Below are 11,465 nucleotides of genomic sequence, written 5' to 3' on the forward strand. Positions count from 1 at the left end.
TACAAAAATACTTTATTAAACAGACATCAGTTTTACATGAGACTTTTAAAATGGGTGTACAAATGGTTTTCAAGCAGTGCATAAATTTGCTACACACAGAAATCCAGTGGGTTAGCAGAGGAGCAGTGCTCAACAGGGTGTTTCAACCAAGAGGTGAACTAGAAGATGCATTAAAGAATACAGTACATTTGATTCAGTGGAAAATTTCAAGGTAAACTATGGCTGCCAAAACTGTCCTGCATAGCAGATGTGTTTCCACACTGTCTAACAGGTCTTTGTGAGGTCTTGCAGAAAGTGTTCTATAAGGAAACAGAATCTTTTTTAAAAATGAGCTGCAAAAGGATATTAAAATATTTCTACTCTCACTTGGGCTTGAGGATATGAAACAGAATCAGTGTCAGGAGTTGTTGAAAACCACCTGCAAGACCTATAGGAAAGAACTGAACAGGGTGTTCCCTCTCTTTAAATACAGAAATATGAATGGGGAGGACCTTTTTCTGACTCTTCTGCTCAGACTGAGATCTAGACTCAGACAACAGGAAGAATTTTGTGAGGCGCAGTCTGATCATATATTTAAGATTAAATTTGCTAATCTGTCCCTATTCAAGTTCTGTAACTCTGAAGAAGAAGTATATTCAGGAATGAAACCAATATTTTGCTGTAGTTTTCAACATCTTACATAAGTGAACAAGCATTTTCTTGCCTAACAAGCATCAAGAACAAGGAGAAAACTGACCTTATTTCAGTTTCTGTGCTTAAGTTGGATCTAGAATTGGTTATTTGTGCAAAAAAAAAAGAGAGAGAAGACAGGTTTCATAGTAAAAAGGTAAATTTCATTAAAAAAAAACACTTTATAAATATATATATAGGGGTCTATTAAGAGACTAAGAAACTAACTTATATGCATAGTAATTTAGTAGCTGTTATAATTATATTTGAAACTGATCATGTTGCTCAGTAAGGAAACAGTTTTTCAATGTCTTATATAAAATTATGTCCTAGGCTGTATTTCTATTGGTATTTCCTTGTCTTTTTTGTTGTTATAGTTTTACTGCTTAACAGTTCAGTTCAGTTCAGTTCAGTCGCTCAGTCGTGTCCGACTCTCCGCGACCCCATGAATCACAGCACGCCAGGCCTCCCTGTCCATCACCAACCCCCGGAGTACACTCAAACTCATGCCCACAGAGTCGGTGATGCCACTGCTTAACAGGTAAATAAAATTTCATGTTGTAAATAAAACTGAAATAAATTCCAGGCTATATTTAAATGAAACCTATGAAGTCTACATTTAGAAAAATATAAATCCTATTTTGGCTTAAGTGTGGTATTTTATAGAAATTTCCATGAGTTTTTAAAATTTATTAACAAGAAAGTAGTTTAAAGAAAGTAAGTCATTCTTAATTACTTTTTTTTCTATAAAGGCTGGCTAAGTTTTAACATTTTTTAGTTATTCAGGTGCTTCAGGGAAGTGCTGGTGACAACTGAGAGAGTCTGGTTTATGCTTCTCTCCTTGCTTCTGGTGATAACCCCAAATCCTTGGTGTTCAGTTACTCAGTCGTGTCTGGCTCTTTGTGACTCTCTGGACTGTAGCACTCCAGGCTTCCCTGTCCTTCACCATCTCCTGGAGCTTGCTCAAATTCATGTCCACTGAGTCGCTGTTGCCTTCCAACCATCTCATCCTCTGCCGTCCCCTTCTCCTCCTGCCTTCAATCTTTCCCAGCATCAGGGTATTTTCTAATGAATCAGCTCCTTGCATCAGGCGGTCAAAGTATATTCAGTTATAAGAAGAGGAAACATAGTCTACCACATACTATATACAACATTTCCCATATCACATGTTGTATTTCTACAACATCAAATTTTTATATAGTAGGAATTTGTGACAGTACTTTAAGCCTTACTTGGATAAGTTTGTTTTTTTTTTTTTAAAGGAATTCAAGTAGGAAATTATAAGGAAAAAAATTGAAACTAAAATTTTCTTTCATGGCAATACTGCTATATTTATTGTGGGAAAGAATAACCATGCAAAGAGATGAGTCTAAATCACTGGACAAAATTGTATTTATTTTCTACTGTGGGGTAACACATGACTACAGACTTAGTGGTTTAAAAATAATTTATAACCTCATAGTTTCTTAAGTTGTAAGTTTACTATGGTGGGGCTGGATTTTCTACTCAGGGTCTGACAAGGCCAAAATCAAAGTGTCGTGAGGCTCTTTTCTATAGGTTCTGGAGAAGAATCCTCTTCTAGATTCATTCTTGTTGGGATAATTCATTTCTGTAAGGTTTGTATGTCTGAGGTTTTTGTCCCTTGCCAGCTGTTACCCTAGCAGCATGTAGAGACAGATCTCCAGTTCTTGCATGTGGCCCTGCCATCTCCAGAGTCAACAACAGTGCGTTGACTTCCCCATGTGCTTTTAAAATCTAACTCCCTCTTCTGATCATATATGGAGCAAATTCTTTGCTTTTAAAGGATTCATCTGATTGGGCTGCTGCTGCTGCTGCTAAGTCGCTTCAGTCATGTCCAACTCTGTGCAACACCATAGACGGAAGCCCACCAGGCTCCACCGTCCCTGGGATTCTCCAGGCAAGAACATTGGAGTGGGTTGCCATTTCCTTCTCCAATGCATGAAAGTGAACAGTGAAAGTGAAGTCACTCAGTTGTGTCCGACTCTTAGTGACCCTATGGACTGCAGCCCACCAGGCTCCTATGTCCATGGGATTTTCCAGGCAAGAGTACTGGAGTGGAGTGCCATTGCCTTCTCAGTCTGATTGGGCTAGACCCATCCAGATAGTCTCTATATTTAAAGTCAAGTGACTTGAGACTTTAATTCCCTCTGCAAATTTCTTCCATACCAGTATCTTGATAGTGTTTGATTGAATAATCACAGGATGGGAATCTAAAATGTTATATATTGAGTAATAGGTACTAGACTTTTTTTAAATGTGACTGATTTGCTATCTGGGTTAAAATGAGGTCATATTGGCATAGAGTGGACATAATACTATACGACCATTGTCCTTATAAAAGTGAAATTCAGATAAACAGACACAAAGGAAAGATGCCCATGTGAATACCAAGGATTTTGGATTATCACCAAAAGCAAGGAGAGAGGCATACACCAGACTCTCTCAGAGCTCTCAGAAAGAATGAACCCCATTGATACCTTGATTTTGAACTTCTGGCTTTCAGAACTGTGAAAGAATATATTTCTGTTCTTTTAAACTACACAGTTTTTGATATTTTTGTTTCAGCTACTCTGGAAAACTGATACAAATTCATAATAAACCCACACTTTTTATGAAGCGCTCTATAGACTGACCTTACCTTGTCTTGAGCTTCCCTGGTTGCTCAGATAGCAAAGAATCCGCCTACAATGCAGGAGACCTGAGTTCTATCCCTGGGTTGGGAAGATCCCCTGGAGAAGGGAATGGCAACCACTTCGGAATCCTTGCCTAGAGAATGCCATGGACATAGGAGCCTAGAGGGTTACAGTCCATGGGGTTGCAAAGAGTCAGACACAACTGAGTGGTAACACTACATTGTCTTACTTTGGCTTTCAAATAAACCCAGCCATTTTTCTGCCTGAAGGCTGATGATCCTCTTTTTGCTCTACCTAGAAAGTTATTTTTCTTACACTCCAAATAACTAACTTTTACTCACGGATTTTATCAATTACTACAATATTAATCTTATTTCAAAGTAATAAAATATCAGATCCTGTGTAGGATGAAAATTATTTTGGCTCATGCCAAAGGTTTATTGTTGAAAATCTTGAACAATAAACAGATTTTTAAGAGGTATAAAGTATATGGAATACTTTAGAGGAAAGATAAATCTTGAAAGGTAAATGTAATTTGGCTTGAGAGCATTTCCTATTTTATTATATGCTCTAATGAATAAACTTTCTACCCATTCAAGTACAATGTCTTTAAGAAAAAACTGTTTTTTCTTCCCTAGTATGTAGGCATATATGATATGCTATGTATGTATGCTACATCTACAGCATATATGATATTCCCATACATGAGATCCTCAACAAAGATTTGTCAAATGAAAATTACATACATGATTAATTAATGTGATGCCACTTTTTATATATGCATGCTTTTCCTTGTCACTAAGATATAGCATCATTATTAATTGTGAATAAATATTAATTTGAATGATATGATTATTTTCATTAGAGACACACAAAAATGCCTCAGTAACATGACCAAAAAGTTTTATTAAAATGTGTATTTAATAAGCAAAACCGTATTTGAATGTTTATTAAATGCTCACTTATTTGGGGGCTTAGGAAATACAAGTATTATATTAAATGTTATATTAATAACTTTGTCAAGTTTTGTCAATAGTATTCAAATACTCAAGCTCTTTCTCCATGCTACAGATGTTGAAATATAACACATGAAATAAGCTATAATTGACCTAGTGATTTTTTGCTTCATGTTTCTTTCCCATGGGTTTAGAATGAAATTTGATAATATTTAGAAAAATGACAGTTTCCAACAGATCACAAGTAATTGAATGATTCTATATATTTTAAAAATTATTTTCCTATTCTTGCAGTTTTTCTGTCACTTGAACTTGCTAAACTTTGCTAGATATCTGTACTCACCAGCAATTTTTTGCAAAATTGTTATCATATCTTTGGACAGATCCATCTTTGCTTACTGATGGAACACTAGGTTCTGAAATTTCCAATTATCATATAAAAATTGAAGCTCATCTTAACACCTCCTGAGGCATATAATAGTTTGGCAGCCAGTCAATGTCCTGTATATTGACAAATTGACTAAGGACCACTCTGTGCTAAGCTTAACTGTTTGTTTACATTCTGCTTTGTTAGAAATAACCTGAATAATAATTACAAATAATTACTCTTAATAACAAATATTAATTGAAATCAAGACACCTCTTTGACTCTCTATATTTCAGAATTCATGAACACTTCTATCGCAACAGTATTTCTGTTAGTTTTATTGTTACATGTATTTTTTCATTGAGATGCAAATTAACTGCATTAAATATTTACAAAAATTGCATTGTACTTTATATTTAAATTTAGTGTAAAATTAATTTGAAATATTTTTAGTTAAGATACATTTGGCAAGCTTTAAGTTACTTTAAAGCTTTAAAGGTACTTTGAAGTACCTAGAACAGTCAAAAGTAAACAAGTTTGGAGGCTTTATACTATCTGATTCAAGACTTTGTTAAAAAAGCTATAGCAATCAAAATTATATGATACTGACTTGAGAATATAAAAAATTAATAAAACAATGGAAAATTTGAAAAGAGACTAATACGTATATGATCAGGGGATTTTCAACAAAAGCACCCAGGAGGAGAAGGGGACGACGGAGAATGAGATGGCTGGATGGCATCACCGACTCAATGGACATGAGTTTGAGTGAACTCCGGGAGTTGGTGATGAACAGGGAGGCCTGGCGTGCTGTGATTCATGGGGTCGCAGAGAGGCGGACATGACTGAGCGACTGAACTGAACTGAACTTATGTGAAAGAGACACTGTTTTCAATAAGTTGTGCTAGAAAAATGAATATATCAATGGGGAAAAATAGGAAAAAGAGACTGATTTCTGTCTTACACTGCAAATGAAAATTTATTTCAGGACTGATCAAGATTAATCATATATGTAAACAAAAAGTAAGAATCTCTAAAACATGAAAGTGAAAGTCACTCAGTCGTGTCTGACTCTTTGCAACCCCATGGACTGTCGTTCATGGAATTCTCCAGGCCAGAGTACTGGAGTGAATAGCCTTTCCCATTTCCAAGGTATCTTCCCAGTCCAGGGATGGAACCTAGGTCTCCCACATTGCAGGCGGATTCTTTACCAGCTGAGCCACAAGGGAAGCCCTCTAAAACATGGGAAAATACCAAATGGGTAAGCATCTTGTGTTTTGAAAGAAGTATTTCCTAGACTGGGACACAAAAAGCATGAAGTATAAATGGAGATGTCAAGTTTCTGTCCAGTATATTAAAAGAAAATCTCAATGTCTCTTACCCACTGAAATTAAATATTATTGCCAATCTTGGTGTAATCTTTGAGGAATATGGAGTTTATTTTCATCATTATTTTCAATTAGCTGTAATATTTTAATTCTGTTTCAATCTATTTACTATCTCTGGGCTGACTCAGTTTGTTGGAGCAAACAGGCAGCTATGGGATGTATTTTGCATGGATTTTCACAGCCTCTTCTATTCAAAAAAATGTTCCTATTGTTTGCCATAGGAATTCACATTTCTAAACTTTGTCTACAATTTCTGTTATTAGTGTGCTATACATAAATTAAGTTAGAGGCTAAAGAATTGTTCTGGGAGAGGCTGGATCACTTCACTTGAGAAAAGATAAAGGAACCTGTACAGGAAGGGAAGGGCTTCCCTGGTGGCTCAGATGGTAAGGAATCTGCCTGTCATGCAGGAGACGCGGGATCAATCCCTGGGTAGAGAAGATCCCCTTCAAAAGGAAATAGCAACCCACTCCAGTATTCTTTCCTGGGAAATGTTATGGGCTGAAGAGCTTGGCAGGCTATAATTCATGGGGACACAAAAGAGTCAAGCACAACTGAGGGACTTAGCACACACGCGGGGAAGGAACCATGGGAAAACCACAGGTAGTTAATGTTGTTGTTCAGTCGCTAATGTGGGAAAAGGTAAATTTCCTACTTTTATTTGCATTTGAGTTGTTTGTTTCTGCCTTATTATTTTTATTGATATATTTGAGACGGATTATTTGTATTTGAGTTTAGCAAGGTGAGTTTATTTTGTCATTACAAAATTAAAGAGACTCTGGATGAAATAAAGAGGAATATAATCAAAGTGTGGGATGAGAATTAGGTGCCTTATGGGACCAAGCAGAAGCAAAACATGTTTTAAAAGTGAATCAGACTGAAGAAAAAAGAAAAGCTACAGAGCTGGAGGACAAAGTAAACTGGAGAAGCACATACTCTACCCAAGATGGAGATGATTGTTCCGCTTGTTTTTTAGCATGCCAAAAGAATTTATAAATCTACAATATTTTAGCTGAATAAATTGAATTTTTGAAAATTAACTCAACTGTTAAAAATTCAGCATGATCTAAAGAAAATATTTCATGGTGCCTGATCATCTGGTCACATTTGGTCTAAATGAAGCCAAAAAAGCACAAAGCATTATTTCTGTTGAATAAATAACACAGTTGTATGTATTGCAGTTTTTTCAAATGTTTACAGAATCTACTGGATTTAACAAAATATATATATATATATATATATATAAAATGTATTATTTAATGCATAGGCACTCTTGTCAGTGAGTTTCAATCAACTTCTAAGTGAAAGTTTCTTTTTTTAATGTAAAAGAAGGGAGAATTCTTATATTCAAAGGATTCTGTTAATTTACATTGTTAGTTGCTCAGTCATATCCAACTCTTTGTGACTGCATGGACTGTAGCCTGCCAGGCTCCCCTGTCTATGAATTCTCCAAGCAAGAATACTACAGTGGGTAGCCATTCCCTTCTCTATGGTATCTTTCCAACCCAGAGATCAACCCAGTTCTCCGGCATTGCAGGCAGGTTCTTTACTGTCTGAGTCACCAGGGAAGCCCCTGTTAGTATATATACAGGTGTGCGTGTGTATGTGTGTTAATAGTTCAGTCATGTCTGACTCTTTGTGTTTGCGTGGTCTGTAGCCTGCCAGGCTACTCTGTTCACGGATTCTCTGGGCAAAAATACTGGAATGGGTTGCCATGCCCTTCTCCAGGTAATCTTCCTCACCAGGGATGGAACCTGGGTCTTCTGCTCAGATGGCAGATTCCTTAACATCTGAGCCATTTGGTAAGCCCCTGTTAATATATATATATATAAAGTTTTATATAGATGTGTAAAATATGTGCCTTTAGAGCTGGAATCATTCATACACTGATCTCACATCAAATGAGATTGAGGCCTGTTAAAATTCAGAGGATCAAAGACCCAAGTGAGGTAATTATACAGAAATGAGATTAGAAACTGACTTTTCCAGCACTAATAGTAAAGGCAGTTTCTTTTGTCTCACCAGCCTTTCCATTGAGTGATAAAACAAACAGATTATAAGCCAACGTAAGATTTATGTGTAGAGTAGTTGTTTCATGTGGTCTGTGTATTGTCGTAAATTTTTAAAGCAAAAAAACAAAATGCTTCCTAGTATCTGTGTATTATTTAGATAAGTAAAAATTGTTATTTATTTGAGTTATTTGTAGCAATTTCAGGATTACTATTCATAATTAATTGCTAAAAACTGAAAAGTGATGAGAATAAAGGAAAAATGTTTATTGTTATGTTTTGATCCTATTATTCCTACTTATTATGGGATACGTACATTCTAGTTTTCCTCTACATAGAGAGAAAAGGGAGAGTTTTTCTTCCTTTAAGTTAAAATTATCATATAGTTTTTACCCTGGGTAGATATTATGCACTGCATTTTACACACATAGCTTTGAAAAAATATGTAGCAACATAAATTGATGTTCCTTGAGTTTCTTAGAAGAGGTTTTCAAGATAAATTCCATAAAACAAAAATAGCTAGAAGTTTAAATTCTTGTATTTCCTCCGCATATCTGGGAATTGATGGCAGAATAAAGTATAAATTCTCAAGGACCTAAAAGAATGAATTTAAGTTCATAATGAGGTACTTGCCCTACCAATCATCACTGCAGCTATCAAAGTAATTACATGAGTATCTTCAAAGAAAAGAAAAAGAAGAAGGAAGGAGAAAAATAAGGAAAGATGAAAGGAAATTTAAAATAAATAGACCTCTTGAATTCTCTGGTATAACTCCGTCCCTCTTCCATATCGCCATGTAAACAGGTCTGGTAGTGAACATATTCTTTCTGAAATTTCCTCTTTTTGTCTCTTCTTGTAACTTGGAGTAGTAAAAATGGAGAATCTGTATTATATGCATGGGAACTTGTCCATACATGTTTACAATATTAGCCTTCATTTCTTCTTTTCTTTTTTATTACCGGTGGGGGAAATGACACAGGCTTTAGATATGAAGTCAAAGGCGTGTGTTGACTTCAACGAGCTGCACATCCTCTCAGCTCTTTTTCCAGTGTTTCTCAATAGGCTCTATTGACATTTGGAACTGGCACAAGGCTATTTTATACAATATTGTAACAATTAATCAAGAATATTTAGCCAATTACACATTTACAAAGCATTTAAATAAGTACTGTTTTGATAACATTATTCTCAGAAAACCAGAAATTTACCCTAATTCATTTCCCATTGTTATTCATCATGAATCTTTTACTTTGAATATTTAAATAATCTTACAAAGTCATTTTTAGCATTGTCTAGCTTGAGTTTTAACCGTTTTGTGCATTTATCACTCTCTGTTAAAAGTAGCACTTTCTTATGCTTATCCTAACTATACATGTTCAACAACTACAATGATATAACTAAAATTTATTTTCCTCTTCGCCATTGCAAAATGATTTCACCTCATTTTCTCATTTAAGCCTCATTGCCATCTGTGAGAAAGAGATTTTTTAATCTCTGTTTAATAGATAAAAATGTGTTCCTAAGTTTCAGTTAATTGACAAGATCTCTTTGATATTAATGCAGAAGTTGAAATGGAAACAAAATCCTCCTCTTTAGTGGAGCATTTCACTGCAGGTGTTACACCCATTCAAAATATTTTAACAGCAGAAAATTTAGTTGTCATTTTGTATAAAATGTACATCTTTACTGTCTGCTTAACTTTTGAATTGTTAAAACTGCTGCTATAATCTGAAATGTAGTCCATATACTATCACTGTTATCATCCTAAATACTTTAGACAAGTCATTTCTACTTTGATGTTCACTTTCTTCCCTTGATAAATAAAGAATTTGGGCTTACTCCAAAAGGTGGTAAAGGAGACTAACATTTAAACATACTCAGGCTAAACATATTCAAACCCTGCTAAATACTGATATTGTCTCATGCATTTCAATTAAAAACTTACAGATATTGCAAGGGAACCAAATGAAGCTACATAATGTCTGTGTATTACTCTGCTTCCGAAAAGCTACTCTTTAAATTAATCAACATTTTCTGTGGCAAGATTAGTCTAATAGAAGCAATTTTCTATGTGCAATGTGAAGAAAGGAGCAAAAATCTCTTGTTCTAAAGGGAATATTTTTTCAGCACTTCCAAAGGCAGATTGTCATAATGCCACTTACAGTGTTGGCTGACAAACTGTGAATTCCCACAATGCCTAATCTATACTAATTAAAATGTAAACATAACATAACAGATATTTCCTTAGGCCACCAGCCTAAAGGTACAGTTAGGGTGCAAATTAATAGCATAGCAATTATTCTCCCCTTCAGTCACCCAAATTCTTGATTTCAGCATTGAAAAGTGGAAGCAGCTGCTTTTAAAGCAAATTTTTGGAGATGAGTCTTGTGAGAGTTTGGCTGTTACTCCGAACTTGATCCAGAATAGCTACTCTGATCTATGTTGATAAGGAAAATGGAGAACCAGGCATCCATGTGGCTCCTAAGGACAGGCTGAAGCTATTATCTGTGCCTTCAGTCAAAGCTTTAGATGGGAGATCTCAGGTTTCAACACCACGTGTTGGCAAAATGTTTGATGCTCCACCAGCTTTACCAAAACCTGCCAGAAAGGCTTTGGGAACTGTCAACAGAGCTACAGAAAAATCAGTTAAGATGAATGGACCACTCAAACAGAAACAGACAACTTTCTCTACCAAAAAGATTACTGAGAAGACTGTTAAAGCAAAAAGTTCAGTTCCTGCCGCAGATGACACCTATCCAGAAATAGAAAAATTATTTCCCTTCAATCCATTAGATTTTGAGAGTTTTGACCTGCCTGAGGAGCACCAGATCCCACACCTCCCCTTGAATAGAGTGCCTCTCATGATACTTGATGAGGAGAGGGAGCTTGAGCAGCGGTTACACGTGGGCCCCCCTTTGCCTCTGAAGATGCCTCCTCCACTGTGGGAGTCTAATCTATTGCAGTCTCCCTCAAGCATTCTGTCGACTCTGGATGTTGAATTGCCACCTGTTTGCTGTGACTTAGATATTTAAATTTCTTAGCACTTTATAGTTTGGGTATGTATTAATAGTTTGTATTAATAAAGCAATTCTTTGTTAAAAAAAAAAATAAAGCAAATTTTGACTAGGTTCTCCACCTGCTCCTCCCCATAATCCGTGCAGGTTTTACTGATGTCATTCAGAGAACTGACATATCTTCCAGATAATTATGGGAAGAATCTGTGCATCCATGCCTTACTACCATATCTATATTCAAGAAGACCACTGGCCAGAGTTCCTCTTTCAACTCTAGCCAAGAACCATGGCAACAGGAAAGAGCCATAATAAATCAATAAAAACATTTCAGTTCAGTCGCTCAGTCGTGTCCGACTCTTTGCCACCCCATGGACTGCAACACACCAGGCCTCCCTGTCCATCACCAAC

The 11,465-nt window shown here is 35.9% G+C and overlaps 1 pseudogene; it reads left to right on the forward strand.

The window, feature by feature from the left end:
- The window catches only part of LOC129542291 (securin pseudogene), a 113,122-nt pseudogene extending 102,047 nt beyond the window's left edge, over nt 1-11,075 (forward strand).
- Nucleotides 11,076-11,465: the final 390 nt, after the last annotated feature.

Source organism: Moschus berezovskii, chromosome 19, assembly GCF_049115385.1.
Source record: "Moschus berezovskii isolate FMDL1 chromosome 19, NW_MosBer_1.0, whole genome shotgun sequence".
NCBI classification, from domain to species: Eukaryota; Metazoa; Chordata; class Mammalia; order Artiodactyla; family Moschidae; genus Moschus; species Moschus berezovskii.